Raw genomic sequence first — 6,000 nt, 5'->3', positions numbered from 1 at the left:
AAATGAGACCGATAGATATTGGTTTGGCATGCCTGCAAATGGTTTTGCCTGGTTTCAGTTAAATCCTTGAAACTTATCTTTGCTCGCATATCTACTCTCTGTTTTCATAAGGCTGTCTTGATCAATACTGTAATTCTCCATCACCTGTTGAAGCTACCCTGTCACATGCAGACAACTCGGCTTCTTGAATCACATCTTCCAATCATTTACCGTAGCTACACCACACTCTTAAATGTACTCATGTTTGTCTCTCAATAAACCAAGGAACATCTCTGAACAGCTGTGTCTGCATCAGTGACTGTTGTCCCTGGATCAAGCCGTGAGGCAGAATCTCCTAGGCAGCAGAGGACTACATTTCTAGATACTTTGTTGATTCCACTTTCTTCAGTAAATACAGATCAAAACCTATCAGTTAAAATGGGGGCTCTTTTTCTGGATCTCCACGTGGAAGATAAGAGGTTTTATTTTCATTAATTGGGTTCTCTTCTTCCATCCCAATCGTGTAACGTATATAACAGCTTGTAGGTGTTTCCTAAGACTGATTGGAAGTAACTATGGTTTTGATTTGTCTAAGTTATCTTTATCTCCGAGTGTTTCTTGGAATAAGAAGGTCGTTGAGTCGTACTCAACGATGTATATTCCTAAAACGGTCATATACTCTATGTACGTAGTCTACTGGAGTTCCCAGAGACAAGTTGAGAGGTTTATACATTCTAAGCATGCTGAAAATTATTTTCCAATATTATAATTTGTCAAACTTTTACCTCAATCTGCCTAGGAAATTCTCCTCTATTTGATGTTTTGTTTTTTGTGTGTATCAAGTTGGATGGAAATTGTCAGTCTAAGAGTAAAGATAAGACTTCAAATCAATTCATGCATGAGAGTGATTTTGGCTATTTTGTGCACCCTTTGTTAATAATTTAGCAGGATGGACGGATGGTCAACTGCAACAGAAACCTTATCCTAGAGACGGTACTTTTGATGAGAGCTAGTTGTTAAGCTCTGGTTTGTTGGTAAATGATAAGCTCTCATGCCTCTGCTCATAAGAAAAAGTTTGGTAACAAAGACAGAGAAAAGAGTAACTCAATGTGTGAAGTTGACTAAATCTGCATTGGTGATGTGCCCATGTGTCCATTTCTGTATTGTCTGTAAATGCGTGTGTGCAGTCACTTCCTCCTTCAGCTCCACTGTGTTAAAAGCACCTGTGAGTTTTATTCAGCACACAGACCCAACTCTCTCTGAGCTGAGTCTCTTTCCTGAAAAAAAAATTAAACACTGTCCACTCTACGTTTGATGTAACATATTGTACACATGTTTAAACAGTTAACCAGGCTTCTGAACAGGGGCGGTCCTGGGGGCGAGCCGACCGGGCAGCCGCCCCCGGCGGCATCGCGGGGGGGGGGGGGGGGGGGGGCAGCACGAGCGCGGAAAAAAAAAACAAAAAACGCCCCCCCACAAAAGGTCCCCCCCCAAAAAAAACCCCGAAAAAAAAAACAAGACGGGGGGGCAGGGGGGATGTGTGTGAACATTTTGGATGGGGAAGCCCAATACCAAAGTTGCGCAGGTGACGTCATCAGTGTGTGTGTGCCTAAAGGCCTCTGCATGCTCGTGCGACAAGGCTTTCGCAGATAGCTTTTCGCAGACAGTTGTAATTTATCGTTGAGCGGGGAGTAATAGGCGTGCGCAATGTTATTCACCAGCACAACGCAAGGGGGCGCGAAATCGCTAGGAGTAGTTGGTGGGTGTGGTTAGTGGAGTGTTTATCCTCCGGTTACTTATAATGACTAGAACTTTTTTTTTTTTATAATGACTAGAACTGGAGTCGTATAGATGTCCGTACTTCCTCACTTCCTCAATCAACCGCTCTTCATGCTGCTCCATCTTTGCTCGTGTTTTTAAAAATGCCGGTCGTGAAAACAAACCAAACCGGGAAAGTAGGGAAGCGGAAGTGCGTGTACAGCGGATGTAGAGTGGACAAATCAGAGCCCTCTTGTCTGCGGCGCTGTCTGCGAGGCTTCTGCGGTGGTCACAATTTTTGGGAGGTGCGCGCAGAGCGTCTGCGAAGGGGGGGGGGGGGGGGGGGGCTACGCAGACACTGTCTGCGACGCTATCTGCGAGGACTGGGTTGTCAGCATAAATTGGCCTTAACTTGTCGTAGCCCCATAATATGCACAATCCCGCCAGCGGAACGTTGTACTAGTCATCAAAAAGACTTTACTACCATAGTACTACACTACTATGACATTACAGAGTCTTAAGTAATACATTACGACTTGATCATTGCCATTCTGGTAACAGCAAATTTATAACGGGCCGTGTCCGCGACGTACAACACACGACGAGAAATGTTTAAACGACCATGTAAAGCTGTTAGTGTTGTGACGTTCGCGAACGAACCGATTCTTTTGAACGGCTCCTAGGCATGAACAATGAGAACCGAGTCTCGAGCTGGGGGAGCCGTTCTTTCTGTCCTTCTTTTTTGCCCAAGGACAAGAAGTAGGCTAAACAGCATTTGCCTTTTATTTATTCAAGTTTTATCTGTTTGCCTAATAGTTCAAATTGTTTTGTATATAGTTTATAATGTTGTTGTGTGATATTAATGATAATATTGTGGGAAAATTACTTTGCACAGACGTTCATTTAATTTATTCTTTCGTCATTTTGTTTGTTCTGCATGGACATTCATTGAAGCCCTCATTGTTTTTTAATGGTTATTTATGAGCGTTTAGGGGTTACAATAATGTAAGCCTAGGTTGCTTTATATAAAAGGTATGTCCAGAAATATTGATGTCACTCTCTAAGCAGAGGGATCTGGCTTCTTTAGACGCTGTCTTCTTAAAACTGAATAAATATTTAAAAAGAGCCAAATGAGCCAGTCTTTTGAACGGCTCTTTTCAAAGAACGGATCACAAAGATGCGGATCCCATCAAAGAGCCATAAATCCCATCTCTAAAAGCTGTTAACATTCTGTTGGCTAATACAGAGCCCAACGCGGGGGGGGGGGGGGGGGGGGGGGGGGCACGAGCGCGGGCACAAAAAAAAAAAAAAAGACGGTCCCCCAAAAAAAACCCGAAAAAAAAAAAAAACAAGAAGGCCCGTGGGGGCGCCAGCAGGGGGTTTGGCCCGGGGAGTAAATCACTCTAGGATCGCCACTGCTTCTGAAGAATAAATTTCAATCTGCTTCTGATGTCTCTCAAGTAACAGATGTTAAACAAGATCAGAATGAATCCTGTACTGCTTTCTTTACACATTTCTAAGCTGCATGGAACGAGCGTGCAGGGCTGCCATCTGATCCTGCGGGCAGTAGCATTTAACTTCGCTTTTTATAACAGCCTTTTTGAATAACTTGCTTCCTGAAAATGCTTGTGTTTTGAGAAGTTCCACTGCAGGTGCCTTCTATGACCATTGCCTTCATGACCATTGAAGTGAGCTGCAGGACTCGAGACTTGGTATGGAATTTGAAGTTGTAATCTTTTAAAAACTTCAGAAAATCATTGGTTTGTTCAAGTTCTCTTGCTCAAGAAACCTTTTTCAGGAAAATGTTCTCGTTTTATATCACTGGATGTCATGAGCTCAGATTGTCAGATTGAGCAGTTTTTCTCCTAAAATTAAAATGCAGTCTTGTAGAAGTTCTAAGGTGAAAAATTCTAGTGATGAATAGATTTCTTTCTAGAATGCTGGCACGGTGGTGTAGTGGTTAGCACTGTTGCCTCACAGCAAGAAGGTTCTGGGTTCAAACAGAGTGGCTGACAAGGGTCTTTCTGTGTGGAGTTTGCATGTTGTCTGCGTGGGTTTCCTGCAGGTGCTCCAGTTTCCCTCACAGTCCAAAGACATGCAGTTATGGTAGGTTAACATGGGATGGGCTTGGGCTGAAGCCAAGACTGAGAGTGCAGCGGCTTTGCTCTCCCATGGTTAACTAAATTTTGTTGTACATTTGTGCAGTGACAATAAAGGCCTTCATTTCATTTCATCAACAGTTATTGTACTTGATATTCAGAAATATAAAAATAAATAAAATAATGAACTCCACAAAGGCATATACATTATAAATTAGACATCACTTCATTAAACTTAAGTGCTTAGAAGAAAAATTGTATGCGTAAATGATCTGAGATTTTTTTTCCCCTCCATGACAAAAAAAAAAACAACTTATTGATCTTTGTGTAGATGGCAACACTTATCCTTTTATGGTTGACACTGGTGCCACCTGATTATCTGACAGTAGGCCTGTATCAGAGGCCACAATTTACTCTGTTAGATCTCCTAAGACTTTCCTCTAATTATGACTGCACCAAATGATCCTAAACGGTGTTTTCTGCATTGCTTTGTTATCCTACCTAGATCCCCTTTTTTTTTTTTATCTATTAGGTCGTGATATTTTGACTAAGCTCAATTGTTCCATTTCTTTTGAACAAGGCCATACTGTTCTGTGCACACCAGTTAACCAATCTTTTGTTTCTGCTGTTTTCTCTGAATACAACCTGAAGGATGACACGTGCTGAAGCCTCTGATCCTCAGATATCGAACCTGTGATTTTGTCACTGTTATTGCAGTGTTTTGTTCCCTTGTTCTTCCCTGTTACAATACTCCCTGTAAAGAAGTCAAATGGCTCCTGGAGGTTTACTCAAGACTTGAGACACATAAATCAATTGGCTATTCCCATCAGCCCTCCTGTACCAGACGTTGCACTGTACTGTTGTTAATCTTTGAAGTGCATTTTTCAGCGTCCCCGTGAGTGTTGAGACTCAACCCATATTTGTCTTTACTTTTAAGCTGCAACAATACACATGGACCCACCTGCATCAAGGGTTCATTGACTCCCCCACAGTCTTCTCTGCTTTTGTTTGAGACTCACTGAACTCTCTGACTTTCCCTGATAACTACCCATTGCTCCAATATGTGGATGACATTTTGCTCTCAGCTGAAGATGAGTCCAAGTGTGAACAAGGCTCTCTTGCTCTTCTAGTGCACCTGGCTAGGTGTGGATTCAAAGCTTCATGGTCCAACTTGCAGTTTTATCAGCCTTTGGTGCAATACTTCGGCTTAGACATCTTTCAAGGTGAGCATCATCTCTCCTCTGATTGACTCTCTGTGATACTCGAGGTGGCTCCTCCCTCAAATTAAGCTACCATGTTTTCTTTTCTCAGAATCATTAACTGTTGTCATCAGTACATTGCAGACTGTTCTCATCATGACAAGATCCTGAGAAAGTCCTGCCTCAAAGAGCAGCCCAATGACATTGTATGGTCCTCTGAAATGAACACATTTTATCTGAAACAGTCTCTCACATCAGCTCCAGCAGTAGGTCTGCCTGACTACAGTCTGCCATTCCACCTGTATGTCTCAGAGGATAGAGTGACCGTGGTGTGGGTCCTGGCCCAAGATCATGGTGGAGGTTATTGTCTTGGAACTTATCTCTCTAAGACGCTGTACCCTGTGGTCCAAGGTATGACCGCATGTTTGCATGATGTTGCAGCCTCTGATCTCAAGATAACTGATGCTGAAAAACTGGTACTGTCTCACTCTGATTTTATGCTTACTTTTAAACAATATTCAAACCCAACATATGACCACTCAGCAATCGGTGTGCTTAGAGTTGTTCACGCACCAGTGTATTAACTGGAATATCATGAGGTACCTTTGTTTTAAAGCACTCCTCTACTGAACAATAAGGCCAATGTTTAGGAACAGGTTTTGGCCTGTTATGACCAATGTTTAGAAACCTATTGTTACCAAGTTACGAATACAGTAAGTCTCACTGTTTACCTGTGAGCCTCAAAGTTATTTGCATTTGTTGTGGTCTTGTGGTTGTGAGTGCAAATCTTAAGGGCTTTTTTTACACCCAAAGCACACTAATAAAAAAATGTAGTTTCTTAAGATTACGTTAATTAAGCAGATGCCCTTATCCAGAGCAACATACCCAGAGCAGCCTGGAGAGCAGTTGGGGGTTAGGTGCCTTGCTCAAGGGTACTTCAGCCATTCCTGCTGGTCCAGGGAATC

This window comes from Neoarius graeffei, chromosome 18, assembly GCF_027579695.1.
Source record: "Neoarius graeffei isolate fNeoGra1 chromosome 18, fNeoGra1.pri, whole genome shotgun sequence".
Classification (NCBI taxonomy): domain Eukaryota; kingdom Metazoa; phylum Chordata; class Actinopteri; order Siluriformes; family Ariidae; genus Neoarius; species Neoarius graeffei.
Note: the sequence above shows the minus strand (reverse complement) of the source record.